At 40.7% G+C, this 21,770-nt stretch overlaps 1 protein-coding gene across 1 annotated transcript in view; it reads right to left on the bottom strand.

The window, feature by feature from the left end:
- Egflam (EGF like, fibronectin type III and laminin G domains) overlaps nt 1-21,770 on the bottom strand; it is a 184,121-nt gene that overhangs the window by 105,796 nt on the left and 56,555 nt on the right. The window lies entirely within an intron of this gene.

The raw sequence follows: 21,770 nt of genomic DNA, 5'->3' as shown, positions 1-21,770 counted from the left end.
CACATTGGTCTCAGACAACCTCACTAGAATTTGACTACTGACTCCCAACCTGCTACTGGTAGAGAAAGTGGCCCAACTAAATTAGCCTTTGATCCATTCTGTAACTTGTGGCCATCAGAGACCAGCAAAATGAGACCTACAGTTCACAATGGAATAAGCCAAACTCTATGGCTTTCCCATTACAATTTGAAAAGGGTCTAAGAAGATGATCACTTAAGGTTATCTACTTAATAACATATACATTGCATATGCATGTTACATGCATGTATCTGTGTATATAGCTAAGATATTCTTACGGGTTGTTTTGAAAATATGGTCTGCAATGGTTCATTTTAATTATCAGCTTGACACACTCTAGAGTCACCTGGGCAGGGAATCTGAAGGGTTGTCTAGACCATGTTGGCCTGTGGGCATGTTTACCCTGTGGCCATATTGATCCTGTGGGCATGTTTCGGGGTAGTTATCTTCATGATGTTAATTGAAGTGGGAGGACCCATTCTTTATGGGTAGTACCATCCCCTGAGTTTGGATCCTGAACTCTGAAAGTAGAGAAAACTGTAGCTAGTGAGATGGCTAGATGGTAAGGAGCACTTCTTGCTCTGACAGAGGACCCGGGCTCAGTTATTGGCACCCAAGAGCAGCTCATGATTTTCTGTAACTCCAGTTTCAGGACATCCAACACTCCCTTCTGGTCTTGAGGGATAGGGTATGCATGAGGTGCACAAATATATGTGAAGGCAAACACACAGGTATAAATGAATGAATGAATGAAGGAAGGAAGGATTTACAGAGTGGAGAACGGTAACTGAGCATAAATGTGTATGCATTCAAAGCTCTCTGCTTTTTGACTGTGGATGCGATATGATTAGCTGATGCCTTGACTTACTTGCATTAATGGACTATAACCTGGAACCATAACTAAAATAAACCCTTTCTCTATCAGGGTACTTTATCATAACAAGGGAAGAGAAACTAGGACAGTGTTTATTTTTCTTAAACAATTTTACAAGCATAAATAATATATTTTATACTTCTAAAACAGCATATTAAAGTTGTCAAGATTTAGAACACACAAAGACCCACAATTTTATCATTCAGAAATGAGTCCTGTTAGCATTTTAGTAGACCTTCTTTTGGTCAAATACAATTAAAAATTATCCTCTATGTTCATGATACATATAATTTTAGTTTTATGTAATTTCATTTATAATTTAGTGATTATGTATATCTGTGTAGATGCTCATAATCTTATAATTTATCACACTTAATTTTCTGTCATTAAAATAATTATTTTTTATTTTTTTGTTTTTTGAGACAGGGTTTCTCTGTATAGCCTTGGCTGTGTAGATCAGGCTGACCTCAAACTTAGAAATTTGCCTGCCTCTGCCTCCCAAGTGTTGGGATTAAAGGTGTGCACCACCATTGCTCAGTAAAATAACTATTTTTAATGACAGTAAATATATCCATGGCATACTTGTTTCCATAATAAGCAGTATTTGTCATTCCACCATTGTTAGATACTTTTAGTTCCCATAACTCACTATTTTAAATAACATTCCATGAGGGCAGAAATCAGTTCTGTCCTGTCCTGAATACAGAATAGGAAATAATCAGAGCTCAGCCAACATCCCTTGAGAGAATAAATGCTCGAAAAATTGATTTCCTTGCTGGCTATGGTCGTGGTATACACCCAGTACTCAGAAGGCAGAGACAGATGGATGTCTGTGAGTTCAAGGCTAGCCTGGTCTACATAGCCAGCTCCAGACCAGTCAAGGCTACATAGGAAGACTCTGTCTGGATTTCTTCCTTCCTAGTGTGTCTATGTGCACTTTTCTTTTAACTATGGCATAGAATGCTTCAATTCAATAGAGTCTTTGCAACCTACAGAAATCGAATGTATCTATTTAAATGGGCCAATTTCTTACTTCAAAAGCTGTTCACCAATACTCTCGTCTCCCCTCATGATCTCAATGGTTTTATTACTTAAATTGTATTAATGGTTCAGGAAAGCCAGGGAAATTGTTCAGCTAATCTTGTGTATAATGCTATTAACTTGATATTATATAAACATTTTAAAAATGTCTTCAGGCATCTGTCACCTTGTTGTTCTGATTCTTTCTTGAGTAATTAAGTAATTAGCCATTTCACCAGAGTTTCCAGTAACAGAACTCAAGGTTTTCAGATGAATTAACAGAAGCTTGATTCACTTAGCAAGAAATATGAGCCCCGTAGGGACCCCTTCCCTTTTCCCATAGATACCCACATTCAGGAACTTATCTATGAGAAATTAAGTAATTTATAAGTTTGTGGTGATGAAGGGCATACTCCCACTAAGCAGCGCAGGCTTTCTGGGTTAGAAATGTTAAATGTTAGCACGTCAGAATTTCTACTCTGCAAAAAAGTATGGTCAAGAGAGTAAAAGGCAAGCCATGGACTTCAAAAGACCATTTGTACTCAGTATATCCGATCAAGGACTACTAGCAAATATATAGAATCCACGTGCTAAACCTCCAAGTTTATCTGTTGAACATAACTTATAACCCCAACTTATTGCATTTAGGTGGTGATTAGATGGGAAGGGGGCAGCCTCCTGAACAGACTCAGTCCTATCATGGTTTCCGTTCGAAATGTCCCCCAAAGTCTCATGAGTCTGAACATTTAGGCCTGAGTTAGTGGTACAATTTTGGAGGTTATAAAACTTTTAGGGCATGGGTCAAACTACGAGATATAGGTTGCTGCGGAAAGCTTTAAGAGGTACATCTGCTTCTCAGGACACCCTAAACCTTCTGCTTCCCAGTCCTCAGTAATAAGATCAGTCTTGAACCTCCAGGCTTTAGGTGATGTGCGAAATCTTCTGAGAGTGTGAGCAAAATAAACTCCCCTCAGTTAAATTGTTCTGTCATGCATCTTGTCACAGTGGATAACAAGAAAAACAGTACAGTGATTTTAGAGAAGAAACGCTGAGCTGGAGAGATGGCTTAGTGGTTAAGGCTCTTCCAGAGATCCTGAGTTCAATTCCCAGCAACCACATGGTGGCTCACAACCATCTGTAATGGTATCTGGTGCCCCCTTTTGGTGTGTCTGAAGAGAGTGACAGTGTACATAAAACAAACAAATCCTAAAAGAAATCTTAACTACTCCACCTCCACCTCTCCTTCTGCTGTATGAGAGTCAAGCAAGAGGACTAAGGGACACCTTTAGAGAATCGGAATCTCTTGGTGATACGATTGTGGACTTTACACCCTACATACCAAATAAGGGCATCTCCATCAAGGCCTTCCCCCAGAGCCTTCCATCTTACAGATATGTCCTATGCCCCAAAGTTTCCATAAGTGTGAAAAAAAATATCTTTGTTGTTTATGAGCCATGGCATAGTTTTGTTCCAGAGACTGAACAAACTACAAACACAGAACTTTTAATGCCCACTCTAGAAAAATAATCGAGTTTTTAACACGTGTTGTAGATAATCCATGAAGGAAGATCTACAGCAAGCAAACAAGCATATGAAAGATGATATTAACATCACATTAGGAAGGAAATGGACAGTAAAACAGTAACGAAATTTCATTCTATACTTAGGAGAACAGCCCGAATCCAGAACACTCCCAAGAATGGGAAACAATAAGAACTCTCTCTCAGGCCAGATTGGTAAGCCAGGAACCCTGGCTACTCTGCAGCCAAGTCTGGAAGATCAGATTTAGGACAGCAGAGGAAGATTTAAATCAATTCAGGTAACCTAGTGAGACTGAGTCACAAACTAACAAGTAAGCGGAGTGTTGGGTATATAGCCCTTCCCCAAATTTGTCTACTGAACCTTAGCACAATGCATGGTCTTTAGGGGGTGATTAGAGGGCAGGGCTTTATGACCAGGATTAGCATCTGTGGTGAAGCCAGTTCAGTCCCCAGTTTTAAAAGTCATCTCTCATTCATGGTGATGAAAATTCAAACTGCTACAATCACTTTGGAAGACAGCTTTCGGTGGTTTCTTAGAAAAATGACCTTGCCATATGATCCAACATTGTGAACCTCTTGTTATTAAAAGAAGCTAAAACCTTCTGTTCTCACAAAATGCTATGCACATACATCTATGGCGGCTTTATTCATGCTTGCCCAATCTTAGACATAACCAAGATGTCACTCAGCAGCTGAATGGATAAACAAACTGTCCTACATTCAGACAATGGGAGGTTATTTGATACCAAAAATAGATGGGGTATTCTACTAAAAAGAGACATGGAAGAAATTCAAATGCGTATTACTAAGTGAGGGAAGTCAGTCTGGAAAGGGTTACAGACTGAGGGATTCCAGATAGTTGGCATTCTGCAGACAGTAGAAGTGTGAGTGGTTGCCAGGAATCTGTGGAGAGATAGGGATGAAGAGATGATGAATTTTTACAAGTTAAACTCTTCTGTATGTGACAAGTAGTCAAGAGACATGATTCAAAAGAAGGAAGGATTCTGGTCCACAGTTTCAGAGACTCCAGACCATCATGGTGTGGAGGGTGATGGGCCAGGATAGTTTATCTCATGGAGGTCAGGAAGCAGAGAGGATGCTTGAGCTAGCAACCTTTATGTTGCCCCACTCCACTTTATCTACCTGGGCCTTCAGCCTTTGGGATGGTCAGCCACAGTCAAGGAGTGCTTTCTCTCCTTGGTTAATCTTTTCTGGAAACATTGTAAGAGGCACATCCATTAGTGTGCCTCATGAAGCTCCCAGGAGTCTGTCTCAATCCAATCAAGATGACAGGAATAACCATTGCTATATGATACTATAATGATCTATATATGTGCCATTGTATGGCTACCCATACAGGTGTCATATTTAACAGCAATAATGAGCTAATGTGACCTGTGAAGTTCAGCTCATAAGTTTATTGGAGGCAGAGCAGTTGGAACAAATGTGCCTCTTCTATGAGGTCTTTTTTATAATGGGGGGGGGGTCTGAGCATGTGTAGAGGTAAGGGTATATAAATAATATCTTCACTGTAGTCTCAATTTTGCTATGAATCTTAACTTTTTATGAAAAACTTGAGGCATCCTTAGTGACTTTGGGTAGTCCTGGAGATTGAACCTTGGACCTTGAATATGACAGACAAGCACCAGACTTCTGAGTGACAGCCCACTCAGGTGTGATGGTGCACGACTTTAATCCCAGCACTAGAAAGACTGAGGCAGGCAATCTGTAAGTTCAAAGACAGACTGGTCAACAGAATGAATTCTGGGCTAGCTAGAACTAAATATGGAGGCCATGTCTCCAAACAAAACAAACACCTTTGTAAGATTAATTTTTAAAATTAAATATTTCATATGTTTCTATTAATTTTTAAAATTAAATGTCATGTTATTTAAGAATAAGTATTTTACACTTTTGCTAGTCATTTATTTTTGTGTCTTTTAATTTTTTTCAATTGAGCTTTTGTCCTCATTGTTTTATGAGAACTTTTGGAAGGTTAAAGATCTCAGCTATTAATTCAACTACATTTTCTTACTATAATTTTATTTGGGGTCTGACTATATAATTGCCACTACTGGCCACATTCACTGCTGGCTAAAAAGCCTATTTCTAGACAACCTCAATGATGGCAAATGAGGACAAACAGAGTGGCAATGGCTTATCAGTCCTTTAGGAAACATTAAGCCATCCAATGGCATGGCTGTATCTGGAGGCATTGGACCAGCACCCTCCCTATGCACTGTGTAAAGTTAAAATGGGTTGAAATGGGATGTGTAGTTCAGGAAGAGGGAGTCGCTCATCATATCCCTTGTATGTCTATATGGTTCAGTCCATAAATTAGAAAACACCTTCAAATCTTTAGAAAAAAAGATAGTTATAGAACTTGGTAGAAGGTCAGAGAAATGCAGTCTAGTAGTTTCCATCAACTGTTATAATAGGTAGATAATGATGGAGTAGATAGATAGATAAATGGGTAGATAGATAGATGATAGATAGATGATAGATTGATGATAGAAGTTAGATAGAAGATAGATAATGATAGATAGACAGAGACTAAAAAAGAAAGAGGGAAGGAAGGAAAGAATGGGGCAGTGGTTTTTCATTACATCAGAGATTCAGAACCAAGAATTCTTTACTCTCCACTGTTAATACTGTTACCACACCTGCTTCTAGATATTCAAGCAAGAGCTGGATGCTGGAATAATGAGTTCTCATACTCTGATGACTCTGTCGTCCAGCTTTCTATGTCTCCCAAGGGTATCTTTGATTGGTAGAACCTAGTTCATATCCAGTGAGTGAATGAGTGTGTGTGTGTGTGTGTGTGTGTGTGTGTGTGTGTATGTGTGTGTGTTTCTAAGCCTTTGCATTACAGTAATGGCTCCGATACAGACAGTGAAATAGATAGGGAAAATGTCAACCTACAGCACTCAAGTTGATATCATAAAAACAAGAATTCCAGCAATCTGTCTTTTTTACTGTCATACTCTGTGGGCAGAATTTACATCCAACCTTGCTGGGCACTGCTATGACTCATATTTCATTGTCCTTCTCATTCATTTCTTTTTTTCTTTCAACACATCTAACACATATAAATTGAGTATCCCATATGTACAAGGGACTCGGTCAGGCAGTGAGGCCTCAGTAAGAATGAAACGATGTGGGCACAGAAACAAGTTAGCAGGACTTTGCAGTTGAGCCTGAGGACCATTACTATTGCAGAGTATGTAGAGATTTTGTTGCACCCAGCAAAGACTTCCCTGGTTCTGTCTGTTTGTAAGAATGAGGCAGACAGGGCTGGAGAGATGGCTCAGTGGTTAAGAGCTCTGACTGTTCTTCCAGAGGTCTGGAGTTCAATTTTAGATGGTGGCTCACAACCGTCTATAATGGGATACGAAGTCCTCTTCTGGTGTGTCTAAAACAGTGACAGTGTTCTCACATACATACATAAAAATAAATAAGTCTTTAAAAAATAAAAAGGATGAGGCAGAAAAAATGGGCATGAAGAGAGTATCCTAGACAGAAGAAACAACACCAAGTTTTCCTGCAGTGGAAGGAAGAGTCTCTCTCTCTCTCTCTCTCTCTCTCTCTCTCTCTCTCTGTCTCTCTGTTGTCTCTCTCTCTCTCACACACATATACACACATACACACATATACACACATACACATGTACACACACATACACACATACACATGTACACACACATACATACACGTACACACATACACATGTACACACACATACACACACGTACACACATACACATGTACACACACATACACATACACACATGTACACACATACACATGTACACACACATACAATACACGTACACATATACACACATGTTCACACACATACACATACACACACACATATACACACATACACACATACACACACATACACATACACACATACACACACATACACACACACACACATACACACACATGCACACACACCTGGGATAAAGGACTGAGAGTGCATGGGAAGTGAGCAGGAGGAAGGGATCAAGATGGCTACAGAGATTCTGCCTGGGGTCACAGAGAAAAAGAAGTGCATGTCTCCCGGGCAGCTGGAAACATATACATGACCCTTTGCTGCCGTCTATGGAGGTGGGATTGTGCATGAAAGGCAGCCATGTCAGACACCTGGACCAAATACCCAAAATATTCCAGATGAGCCTGTGACACCTGGGAAATCAAGTTTAGAATGTACATGGATCTCAAAATCAGGTTTATTTGTTTTTTTAATTTATTTTGTAGAGGAAACTCTCCAGGCTTAAAAGAGGTTAAAAAATAAATCAAAAGAAAACTAGTTGATTCTAAATCATGAAACTTTCATGACACATTTCAAAAATTACAAAAGGAAACTTCAAACCGGCAGATTGAGGGGTAAGTAATTGCTGCTAAATGGCAGGCCATGGGATATCTTTATTATGAGACTCATAAATATTGATAAAAACATACTGAAACCTTAATAAATAAGATATAAAGAGAGAACTTACACAAGAAGTATAGCTAGTAAAAACTCACAGGGAAATATTCAAATTTGTGAGTTATGAAAGAAACTATAAGAACCAAAATATTGGGTTTTGCCTATTAAATGGAGCTGAAATACTTAAGCGAGAGTAAAGAAATCTAGAAAGCTTGCGTCACACCCCACTTCCAAGAGTCAGGCATGGCAGTGCAGTTGAGTAGGTGGGCATGTTGGGAAGACCATTTGGCAGGATCAATGGTGTCCACAGCCTGTCTTTTGTCTCCCAGAAGTGTGATGAGCCTGTTTGAGGGGAGAATCTTAAACAAAGAGAAGCTTATACCAGCAGGATGCTTCCCAGAGCCTCTCTTGGGGCATAGAGACACCATAACAATCTAAATGTGCAGAAACAGGACAATAGCCAGGTCGATTATACCACATCACCCAGACAGACTCTGCTCACTCATGTGGGATTTTGTCAAGCACATGTGTTTCACTGGACTGGATTCTCAAACAGAAAAGAACATTTGTAGAGAAACTACTAAATCCAGATCACGTCTGCAGATTCCTTGATAGAATTATACTTCCACTAAATGAGGCTTGACAAATGTACCACAGGTATGGAGGAGTTAACCTGAGGGGAAACTGAGCCAAGGCATGAAGGCATTCTCTCCATTGCCTTTGCAACTTTCCTATAAACCTGATTTTATTTCCATCAAAAAGCATAAGTAGAGAATAAGGCAGAGGTCATACCCATAAAAGAATTATAATACAGCATAAAATTTGAGAAATTTACCCAGAGTATCACAATACTATGGCTACAGTCCTATGGCAGATTTATTTGAAAAAATTAACTGGATGACAAAAGAAAAAGGTTAATTGTGACATTTATAGGCAGCTGAGATCAAGGACTATTTGCTTTCCTATTTTCTTCTACCTGACAAGCTTTACATGTTGTCATATAGGTTTCTCACATTTTGAAAGAAATTCCTTTCAAAAAGTATTTCTGAATCCAAAGGCCAGAACTGTGGGGTTAGGAGTCAAACTGAGAGTCTGGTTGTTGCAAAGGAAATCTGCAAGGGAGGTGCTAAGTTTGCACCAATCACTTAGCGCAAATGAAACTGTTGTGTGTCTGCAATCTGCTTTCCTCTATTTTATGATAAGGCTAAATATAGCTTGCAATTAATAAAGCAGATCGGCTCTCAACAACAAAAGGTAATAGACCTGCATCATTATGCATCTGTGACTCGAGTCAACCATCACAGCCAACTCAAGGCGACCAGGAAGGAGGTGTAAAACTGTCACATGGATGTACGCATTGAATATGACTGAACCTTTATCAGGGAGTGGCTGGCTGCAAAGGACAACCCCCTCCTTGCTATTCAGTGGCAGGCTACAATTAAGAGAAGTTTGCATGATCTCTCCTATTCTGCTCTAGATTAGCTAAGGCCATTCTAATCAGGAATGAGGTCTCACAAATATATCTTTCTCCTAGGGCTCCTAATCTCAAAAGAGGGCTGTCATGACAAGGGTTCACAGGAGGTGAAGGTATAGAGGACAGCTTAGCTAGGTGTCACTGTGTCCAGGAGTTGGGTGGCAAGGCCCATGTGCTGTGGCTTCACATTGCCATGAAAATCCTGGACTGGGATTGGTGGGTCAGTGGACAGCAACATGTCTGACTGTAACATTTTTTTTTTCCTGAGGCTGGAGGGATTGTTCAGTAGTGAAGAGCACTTGCTACCCTTGCAGAAAAGGCCGATGTTCAGCTCCTGGCACTCATGCTGTGATCTCACAACTCTTAGTTACAAGGACTCTGATGCCCTCTTCTGGCCTCTCTGGCTATCTGCATGCATGTGGTGTACATACACACACTCAGGAATACATATTAAACAAACAAACAAATAAATAAATAAATATTTTTCTCTTTCTCACTGATGTCCATATAAAACTGAATTTATTACTAGTTATTATAATTTTAGTTTTTAGGTTTCTTTTTAAAATAAAGCTAAACAAATGCAGATAAACTTCCACGTCCCATTTCTGCCCCCTTCCTCCCTTCCAGAGTTAGTGACTATCCTGTAGTACTGGGTCTCCTCCTGTAAGTCTGTTGTCTCATTTCACATGATTCATTCTTTAATCTATCTTTATTGGAAACAACCAAACTGTCCATCAGTTAAGGGACAGATAACTTGTTGGTTACCCAGGCAATGACCAGTACTAGGTGAATATCTTTTTGTTTTATTTTTTGTTTTTGTTTGTTTTGTTTTGTTTTGTTTTTGATAAGAACTCTGAGAAAAGGACTAGACAGGGTGGTAAGGAGAGGTTAAAAATCTTCAGAAAATGTAAAGTTCTCAAAACATTAGTCAGCTCCTATTTGACCCTCATTTCTGGCTAGAAATCATATTTTCTTGGTTTCCCAATCTAACGCCACTTACTTGCCCATGCGTGTTTCTGGGTCTGGAGTTCCTTTGTTGCTATATTCAACTTCCCTCATCCATTCTGGCTACTGGTCCTTCTCTCAGTTTGCAAGCATTTGCTCAGATATCAAAGAGACCTGTGGCAAAGATCTCTGTGCCATCCATCACGTTCGGTGGAAGTTAATTGATCATTATTGGGCTGAGGAAGACACTATTTCTACTTTTTTACATGAAGAAACAGGGTTGTGTTGTCTAGGGATCTCTGATCTTACCAAAGAGACAGAAGCAGGTATAGAGATGGATAAAGCCTGGATGGGCTTGCGTTCCCGTCCCCTACCTTGGCTGTATGAGTCAGGATGATTTGGGATTCTGTTGCTTCCTCCCTGCTTCACCCCCTCACCCCCACAGCTGCCTCCCTGCCTACCCCTTCTTCCAAGTATATGCAGTGGCTCCTCCTCCTCAGCCCGGCCCCTTGTGCCCCAGAACCAGCCCTCTGTGCCCCAATAAAGTAAGCACAGATGCCAGGTGGGTCTCTGGTTTTCTCATCTCTTTTCTTCTTCAACCAGAGTACTACATATGTTCCAGGAATTACCATCACATAATTTCTGGAGCACCATCACAGTGTCCTCGCCCATCTTCTGTTATGGAAGTCTCAGAAGTCCCTTAAACCCTGTGCCTGGGAGCAGCACAGCTAACTTATGAGGGCTGCCAATGACCATACACTTCTTTGCGCCCTGCAGTCTTTCCTCTCTAGGAGTGTGTTAGTGAGGGCGGCCTTTTCCCCCTTCTGAGAAACACTTGAATACACTGTAGTTTGGGTCAGAGGATTGGGAGTCTAGATCTTTTATACAGGATACACAAATGGCTTTTACGAGAAAAAACTATAGACTCCCCAGGCAGTGTCTGCATCTGAGCACACCTCTGAGTGTGTTTGAAGTGTCCTGGAGGGCAGAGTAGACCACCAGCTGGTGCTTGCAAGTACTATTTGCAGCATGAAAACAGTGCTTATATAGAGATTCTGTGTCTCCTGGGATATGGAAAGGCAAGCTAAAGTCAAGGGGCAAGGCAAGACCGTGGTGTCATCCCTGGGATAGAGATAAACTCCAGTGAGGAAAGCCTGGTAGACCATCAACCAAAGGGAAGACACATGCCTGTGCTAACTTCAGAGACAAGAAGACAATGAGCAGATCACAGTAATCCCCTCCCTAATGCTCTGCCAGTCACAACAGAAACTCCTCCTATCTCTTCAATCTGAGTCATCATAGCAGAGTTCAGACTTTATATAAGACCCACAAAAGCCAGTCGTGTTTCTCCAATAGTTCTCCATGAAGCAAAAAGAGTTTGATCTCAATTATGCTGTGATCTCATCTACTACGGTAAGGAAACATACCAACTGTTCCTCAGCGTTAAAAACCCTGTGAACAAGGAGTCATTCATGTGGGAAAAACAAGATTCAAGGGGTTAATAAAAACTAATATTTCTATCTCAATGATGGTGATTATAAGTGATGAAATTATGTTACCTATAGAAAAGTAGTGTGGAGGAACCTTGCCTTTTAAAACTAGTATAAACTAGAGCTACCAATCAAACATGCCCTGAAGCCATGTTCTTACAAGCTAAGAGCTGCTTCTCCAAAGAGATAACTAAATAAAAGCTTTTCCTTCGCCTCAAGGAGTTTCTGAGATTCCTTCTCTGGGAGTTTTCATTTTTTTGTTTTTTGTTTTTAAACTGTATTAGATTTTTTTTTTTGCATTAGAAATTGCCAAATAATTAGATCAATTTCTTATGGTAACTTTATTTCATAAAGCACTTCAACTTACTGAGCAAAACCCATCTCTGATTCAATTAGTTTTGCAAACCAATTCATAAAAACCCTTCAAAATGCAAACCAAAATATGCTCTGTGACAGAAATACATGGCCGGCTCTCCAGTGATTTGATTTTCATTGGAGTGAACCACGTTATAGTCACTGGTGCGGTGAAAAGTACCCGGCTAACTAAAAATAGTCAGCAAGCTCTGAATAAGGAAGAGAGCCCACATTTGTGTCTTTTGAAGCATGCTCTATTATTGTTACATTACTAAAGTAGCATTGTGAGGGTGAGACTGAATCTCCCCACAGAAGATGCATCCAAGTCAGTGCCTGCGAGGCAGCAGCAAAAGCGTGGCTGGAAAGCACAGAAGAGTGGTTGTTCTATTCAAGTCAGGATTTAGGAAATGCCCAGACACCGGATCGAAAGAGGTCTTGTCTTCCAGAACCCTGTGGGCCTCTCTGTGAGGCAGTCCATTCCTGTCACAATCAGGCCCCCTCTTTGAAGTCCACCATTACATTTTGCAGAATGAAGGCCATCATTCTGGAGTACGAGTTGTCAGGGTTAGGATATGGGCTGAGGCATACATGGGTTAGTGTGCATGCATACATCCCTCCAAACAGGAAAGGGGGTGGAGCTTCTCATCTAAGAAAGCAAGCAAGAAGGTTGCACAACTCCACCACAACTAGTATCATCATGCACATGGGTATATATATATACCCATGCACACGTGCACACAAGCGCATATGTACATAGATGTACACACACATTACACACATTACATAATTGCCTATAAGTAACATTCCCATCTTTCCATGAAGTCCTTAACTCATTTTACCAATGACATCTGGCAAGAATGGAACATAGAAGTTTTGCTGGCAGGCAAGTTCAACCTATGGTCAGTGGGCCAAGCACACCTCCAGAATAATTAGGAATGTGTCCCAATACAAAATTCCAAACTTAAAAATGTTGAGATATTTTTCCTCAGTGGCTCACACCAAGTACCCAATATTCCAGGTTAGAAGGCTAGAGCCAGCATACCCCTCCCACCTCTCATGGACCATGTAGCCAGGACATCACAGCATGTTATAGCTCTCCCTCCTCCTATGTTATGCATAGCCAGGACATCATGGCACACAGGTGTTCCTCTTTTTTATGCTCTAGATGGTTTCTCTCTGCCACTCCTAACACTCATAGAATGTAAGTTCCCCGAGGCCAGCAACACTCGTGACCCCATCTAATGTCCCTTAATGCTGCATGCTTGCAATATCTGACACAAAATAGACACACAAAGAAATAAACCCCTGTTCCCTTTGCAACTGCATCTGGGACCTTAACTAGCCTTCTTCCCATACATACTCGCATCCCTGAGTTAACCATGAACATGAATTTGCTCTTCTAGCAGCTATGGTATCATACTCCACTGCAGACAAACATGGAGCCTCTCTCTACCCTAGGAAATACTATCACAGATGAGTCTCAAGGCCTTTAGCTCTATCCTAGCAACTTGTTGAGTTCGGATTATTGTTCATAGCCTTCTCAGTATGAAGCATTTGTCTTCATTAGTACCCCCTCTCTCCTCCCTGTCCCTCTCTCTGTTCCTCTCCCTGTCCCTCTTCCTGTCCTTCTCCTTCTCCCTGTCCCCCTCTCCTCCTCTTCCTCCTTCTCCCTTCCTCTCTCTCCACCTTCCACCCTCTCTCCATTCCCTATTAGGAATACTAATGCCAATTGTGAGTGTTCTACCCTCATGGCCTGATTGCCTTCCAAATGTCCTACCTTTGAATGCTATCACTTGGGGACTCTGTGCTAATTACGTATGGTATGTCACAACTTGGGGGTGTCAAGTGCTCATTCTACAGAGGAACTAAAGCCCTCATCGGGGATGAGCCAGGCTGAGCCTCTGTCAGATATGGTGAGATGAGAGGAGATGAGAGTTTGCCATTTCTGACAAACCTAAATTAACTGTCACCATGAAAAGAATAACCCATTTAAAAAGCATCAATGTCCCGGAAGACAAAAGCTTACTTAGCATCTGCCACTGACTAGCTAGATAGCACTGAAGAGATGTGACATCAAAAGGCACAGCGGGATCTGGGATTGGATCCTGGGTGGAAAAAAAGGTGCCGGGAAAAGAGAGTGGAATCTGAATCATAACTTATTGTAGTTAAGAGTACTGTATCGGCCTTAATTTCTTAGAGCTGATAACTGATCACCATGGTGATGTAAGACATTTACATCAGAAGATACTGAATGAAGGCTCCATGGAAACACTACTGTACAAGTCTGAAATTTATCTGAAACCCACACGTGTAGATATCGGAAATTGCTCAAAATTAAAATGAGCAAAGAGAAAACCGTGCCTTTCTTCTCTGTCCTCACAACCCCAGCAGGGGACCCTGGTTGCCCAGGCAGAAGCCTTCTCACCACACAAGCTGGCTACCTGGAACAGACTGTCCAAGTTAGGGAAATCAAAACCGCAAAGCCATCGGCGTGAAGGGTAGATGGGACGCCTGAGGCACAACCCCCCCCAACTGAAGAGTTATTAGCCATTGATAGCCAGGGGTGTGGGAAGTCGCTTTTCCTTGGGTGTATGCCCACTGGGTGGGTTTCTCATGAGCCAGTGAATGATTCCATGGGCACGTACATGTGGGTAGCAGTAATTAGACTCAGTGTGCTCAAAAATTTAAAAAGCTAAAGAAGGAGGCCATGACCATATGATGGATTGTCCTGGGAGGAGCTGGAGCTGGTGAAGACACACTGTATACATGATTTTAAAAAAATTAGTTTTAAGAAATATTTGTAAGATCACAAAACGGATCCTTTCTCCAAGTGCCATTTACAGCAGCCGATTGCCACACCGATTGTTTGGCATGAGAAACATCCCTTCCTATTGTTTGGCATGAGAAACGTTCCTTTCTATTTAGAACCAATCCCCTCCACCCTCCTTTTTTGTCTACAGCCAACCCTGGCTTTTGGCAACACATGCAGCACTGGAGGAAGGCCAGGCAGCCCACACCTAACCTAGAAAGCATCCATCTCCTTGCTGGGACAAAAATTCTTTTTTTTTGTTTTTGTTTTTGTTTTTTTTTTTGTTTTTTTGTTTTTTTGTTTTTTTTTTTTTTTTGTTTTTGGGTTTTTTGTTTTGTTTTGTTTTGGTGGTATTTTGAGACAGGGTCTCACTATGTAGCTAGCCTTGGCTGGCCTGAAAAGTACTATATAGACAAGGCTGGCCCCAAGTTCACAGAGATCCACCTGCCAATGCTGAGTGCTGGGATTAAAGGTGTGCACCACCATATTCAGCCCCAAATCTGACCTTTGTGGTTTACCTAAAGCATCAAGGAACATCTTGCTCAGTCTCCTCTTGTAGCTTCCTCCTGGAAAGCCACTGTCTTCAAAGAACCTAGAGCTTGAGCATTAGTAAACCATTTGGTGTGGATATATATGTGTATATATGTATATATGAACATATATGCATATAATATACATATATATAATATGTATATATATTGTATATTGTACATACACACACATATCACACACACACAATTGCTTAAAACTCACTCTCTTTCAGAGAATAACAATCATTTGAAAATGGGATGGAAAGCAATTACCTCTCATTTCCCCCAAAGCTGGGGACTTTTAAAACTCCTGGTAAGTTCACAGGTCTGGCATGTGAACTTGTTAAATATGATCTCCTGGCGACCACCTCTATCACCCTCACCTTGACATTTTATGAAGAGTGTACTCAAGCCCAGAAGGCACTTTTGGGAGAATAGAAAATAGGTCCTTCTTCCTAGAAAACACCATCTCCTTGGCCAGAGATTCTGCATGGTAAGAGGCCATCATGCCCCTGTAGCCTCTTCTGCCCCAAGCAGTTCAGCAACTCCGGGACATCTGTGGGCTTCATGTGCTGACACACAACAGCGTATTGAGTGCTTAGATGCGAACTTGTCAACTATAGTTTTCAGAGGTTTCGATCTGGCCACTCACCCATCTGCTAGCATGTCTAGGGCAACCACTGTCTTACTTGAGGTGTGAGGAATGTAAGGACCGTGCAAATCAAGACTGTTCTTAACAAAGTAATGCAGATGGACAATGAGCAGTTTGTCAGTTTGGATGATGAATGTCCCCCACAGGCTCAGGCGTAGGAGTTACATCACTGAGGGTAGATTTTGAGAATGAACAGTCTTGTCCTACTTCAAAATTGCTCTTGGGTTGCTTCACATTTGTAGCTGAAGCTGTGACCCCCTCAGCTTTCTGGTCCCGCCCTTATGCCTGACACTCACTGCCATTCCTCACTATCATAATGGAGCCTTATCCCTCTGGATCTGCAAGGTAAGATAAACTTTTTCTCCTGGTGTAGAAAGTGAGGTACTGGGCCTTCTTTTGGGGGGCGTGCAGTGGTAAGGGAATTTGTTTTCTGGTTTGCTTGTTTTTGTTTTGTCTTGTTCGATGGCGCGTCTGACAAGGGATGGAGACTAGAGAGACACAGGGACCAATGACTCACATAACCTCTGACTGGAAGGAGGGACAAAGCGGCCAAGAATCCTACAGAAAGCTTGATGTTGTTCTGGGCCTGAAGTCAGAGTTCAAGCTGAATGCAGTTACTCATCCAGAGACGAGGAAAAGCTACAGGGTCTTAGCAGTCAAAGCCAACACCCACCTGAAGGACCAGATTCTGTGCTTAAGCAATTTGCATGTGCTTTCTCCACCAGTCTTCATAGAGACCCTGCCTTATATACAGGGAAAGTGATGGTGGTGGAGACACCGCAGCTTGCTGTCTGATGGGCGCTTCCCATTCCCCTGTAGAAGTTGAGGCTGGCTGTGCTCAGAAACCAATTTCCCAACCACAGACTCCAATGCCTTCTCTCTGGTTGAAGAGGGCACCATCTTCTAACAAACCCAGGCTCATGTCATCTGTGTCATGTTTTCCCACGGAAGGCAAAAATAATAAGACCCTCTTTCTTACAATTAGCTAAGAAAGTATAATGGAACCATATCACACAGCAACTTTTTAAAGACAAAGTACATGAACATAATAATAATATACACCTGGAGGATAAATAATGTTATCGCTTGGATGGGCAGAAGTTTGCAGAATTATTGGGGTGTCCACTTGGACTTAACTTCTCAATGAAAAAAATCAGGAAACAAAAATATGAGATATGGGGGATCTTTCTATTTTCTGACACAAGCAAATCATGTAATGGTGTTAGAAATGAGAGGAACCATCAATCTTGGAATCACAACGATAACTCCTGAGTTAGAAAACCAATACCCAGTCAATAAGAAGTGAGATCTGCCCTGGCACTTTAAAGAGAGGCACTTGAGTAGACTACAAGGTTAAATCATTCTATGTACACCTCACTGGTGTCCTAGCGGGTATCTATTTTAATTTCCTAATTTAATTTAAGCATCTAATTGAATTCATGATGTACCAACTACTACTAAGTATTTTGACTCACTCTCTGTTACCAGTCAGGATAGGCTAATTGGTGCTGCTGTTATAAATGAATACTGAGGCTTACAACAGGAAGGATTTGTAGTATTTTGCAAATCTCTGAGGGTTGGTTACAGCTCTTCTCCCACATGGTGGAGCCTGGGCTAATATTTGGAAGAAAGTGAACCATGGACTCACTATTCAAGCTGCTTCCAAGGAGGAACAAAAATTACTATAACTTATCTCTCATTGAACAATGCTAGACACACGATTCACCTCACTTTGGTTGGTCACCATTACATATTAACATTAAAAGTCTACCAATGTTTGAAGATAGCAAAACACAGGAAAATCTGGGTCAGAGAAGTAAACAGTAGTGAGATCCATTTAGGTCCTGGACAAGCGATGCAATGTTTGGGAGCCCTTTCAAAGGCACATCTACACCTCTACGTATCTCTTTTCAATAAACGGCAATCATTCTGTGGCCTTCTCAGGCTCAGACATAAGCAAGAACAAAATCCTTGGGCATTTCTAAGTATCCATTGACCTTACCTTTATGTTCACACAAATGTGCTAGCTCTGCTGGGCATTCTTGAAATAGAGGACTTAAAAGACCCTTCAACTATAATTAAAACCCCATGGAATTGGCATAGGAATGGACAGAGAGATCAATAGAACAGGACGGATGGCCCTAGTACATATAAAAATGTAATTTATGATAAGAAAGGCATCTTGGATCAATGGGGAATGGAAGAATTATTCCACGGATGGCATTAGGACAGTTGGTTAGCAAATTAGAAGAGAAAATCAATCTCCAGCCTTAATTCATACTATATACTGACATAACTTTAACTTCAGATGGATTAAAAAATTTTGAGAAATAAACACTTATAAAGTCATAAAACAGGGACCTTGTCCCCAGTCACCCTCAGCTACCCCAGCATTGTTACATCTAAGTTTCTGCTCAGAGACAAAATCACCCACAAAAGAAACAGGTTGTGCAATAATTGTGTTTTAAAATGTTTGTATGAGAAAACAACTGAAGTTGAAATACTACCTAAGGATAAGTATTCACAAGCTAATAGAAGATTAATATTGTTTAACATACAAGGAGCACATGCAAAACAGAAATATTTTACGGTCCACAGATGGAAAACAGGCAAAGGACTTAAATAGACAAATTACCAGAAACAACAGAGGTTAAGCACACATGTTCAAAAATATTTAGAACACATGAGTAGTTAATTCTGAAGTACAATTCTTACTGAATCCCTGGGGGCCACTGTTCCTGTAATTGAAACAAGACACTGGGCAGTTGGCTCAACAGGTAAAGGCACTTTCCTCCAAGCTGGTGACCAGAGTACAAGTCTCAGTGCCTACATGGTGCCCATGCTCACACACACACACACACACACACACACACACACACACACACACACAGAGGTGTATTTTAACAAACTAAGTGAAACTAGTTGGGTTTTGGTTTGTTTTGCTTTAGACAAAGATCTCACTATGTAGGCCTGCCTGGCATGAATCTCCTAATGCAGGCCAGCCTAGCCTTGAACTCACAGAGACCCTCCCAGTGTCTGTGTCTGCCTCCTGAAGGCTGAGATTAAAGTATGTGTCATCATGCTGGCTGTGGTAAGTTCCACAGGGCATTTTTCTACCCTGCAATTTAACTTGGTATGGTTGCTTTTGTGTTTGTGTGGTGTGGGAGGTGGAACTCACAGTCCTATGCAGGTGAGGCAAGCTTTCTTCCCCGAGCTACATCCCAGCATTTGGTTTCTGTCACCAGGTCTCAGTATATAGCCTAGGCTGACCTCAAAGCTGCTTTCTTTTCCCTTATATTCCAAATGCTGAGATGAGAGTCCAGGAAAGCACCACCACACACAGGTTGGTATTACTCTTAAAAAGTAGATAGACGCTGTAATATAGACAATCAGAAATACACAGAAATATGCCCAGATACTCGCAATTCTCATACTCCATACTAAAGAAATAAGCTTAGGTGGGAAAAAGTATTGTATACAAGCATGCTCATCTTAACAGGGTCCTAATAAAGAAAAATTCAAAAAGCAAGAATCTAGGCAAGTATAAGGAAGTGGATTATGGTCACACATGTGTGCATAATGGTTTGTCACTTCAATAATGCTCATTAAGAGTTTGTAATAAGGAATGGAAATGATTTTTCCTGGTATATGATCAAAGAAGTCTATGAAGTGAATGTACACACAACACAAGGCTGTACATATGCTACATGACTATACACATAAAACATGACTGTATATATGCCACATGAGTGCACATATAGCACATGGCTTTATATATGTTACATGAGGTACACATTGTACCTATACCTCATGTGTACATGTATAACACATGACAGTACATATGCTACATGTGGGTACATACAACATATGATTGTAAAAATGCCACATGAGTATACATATAACACATGATTGTATAAATGCCACATAAGAATACATATAACACATGACTATACAAACAACACATGATTGTACACATACCATATGACAGTACATCAACACATGACAGTACACATGCTACATGTGTATACATATAACACCTAACTATATATAGAACACACAACTGTACAAATGCCATATATGTGTACATACAACACATGACTGTACACATGCCACATGAATGTACATGCAACACATGATATACAAACAACACATGACTGTACATATACCACACAAGTATATATACAACACAAGACTACAAGCAATACATGGCTGTACATGCAACATGAATGTGCATGTACAACTCACAGCTATACATAAAGCATGTAGCTGCATAAACAACATACAATATATATATAATATATATAACACAAGTATATATACAATATTTAAGTGTATATGCAATACAGAACTATATATATAATATAGAAGTGTTCATGTAATACATGATTATACAAAACAATAATTTTTCTGAGAAAATAATCAGCAAAATTTTTAAGAATTTCCCAATGTGGTTACATTTTCTTTCTACTTTTTCATACATGCTAATTTTCGTTATAAAAGCATGTGTTGTTTTTTGAGAGATAAATAAGCATCCTAATAGCTGATAAAAACTGAGTGTTGAGAGTATTCATCACATGGCATATTACATAATACCATTGGTATCTATCACTGAAGACAAAGGGTCGGACCCAACACATACTAAGTGCCAGAAATCCTCAAGGAGCCCATAGATTTAACCTCTCACTCAGGGTTAACATTCCGGTTTCACAGAATACCTAGACACTTTTCTGAAATCACTCAGCTGGTGAACCAAGACAGATGGATTCTAAAGCCAGTACTTGAAGCACACTATAGATATCATTGCGTTTATTCCATACAACGACCCTATGAAACCATTGTTATTATCTTACACATGAAAGAAACGGAGACTTTGATATTTTAAGTAACCATGGCAACAGGGCTAGCAGAAATGGAGCTGTGGTGAGCTCAGGCATCTAGCTTTGAAGCCTAACCCCCTACCCCTATTCCTACCCCTACCTGTACCCCTACCCCTACTCCCAACTACTGGATAAGACTTCCTTGGTAAATAAGTGACACACATTTCAGTGCCCCGGTGCCCTTTTCTTAAGAAAGTATATAATCGTTGGTAATATTTTTGCTATTCTGTTTCTCTGCCTTTTGCACATTCCTTCCTTAGCCATAGACATTCTAAGATTGTCAACTTTGCTCCAAGCTTGTGGTTTTATAGAGATCTTAGTATTGGAGGACTGAGAAATTTTCAGTGTTTTATAGATGTTTGCCATTTCCAGTTTTTGCTGCCTTTACTGTGCAAACAGTCCACAGATCCTAGAAAAGTCTGTCAACCAGTCGATGAATAAAGTTAATGTAGCACAGACACACTAGAATACTACTCAGCCTTTAAAAGCAAAGGGAATCTTGCCATTGGAAATGGCACTTGTGAACCTGGGAGACACTGTGGGAAGTGAAATCAGCCAGACAGAGAAATGCCATGTGCTCTTGCTCATGTGAAATCTAATCATGACAGCCTTGCAGAAGCAGGGAGCAGAGTAGTGGTGACCCCAGACTGAGGCTGGAAGAAAAGGGAAGATGTTACTCATAAGCTTTCACAGGGGGGAGGGCATTCAAGAGCTCTGCAGTGCATGGTGAGAGCTAGCAGTAATGCAC

This window comes from Apodemus sylvaticus, chromosome 16 (genome assembly GCF_947179515.1).
Source record: "Apodemus sylvaticus chromosome 16, mApoSyl1.1, whole genome shotgun sequence".
NCBI lineage: Eukaryota > Metazoa > Chordata > Mammalia > Rodentia > Muridae > Apodemus > Apodemus sylvaticus.
Note: the sequence above shows the minus strand (reverse complement) of the source record. Positions and strands in the feature narration are given on the sequence as shown.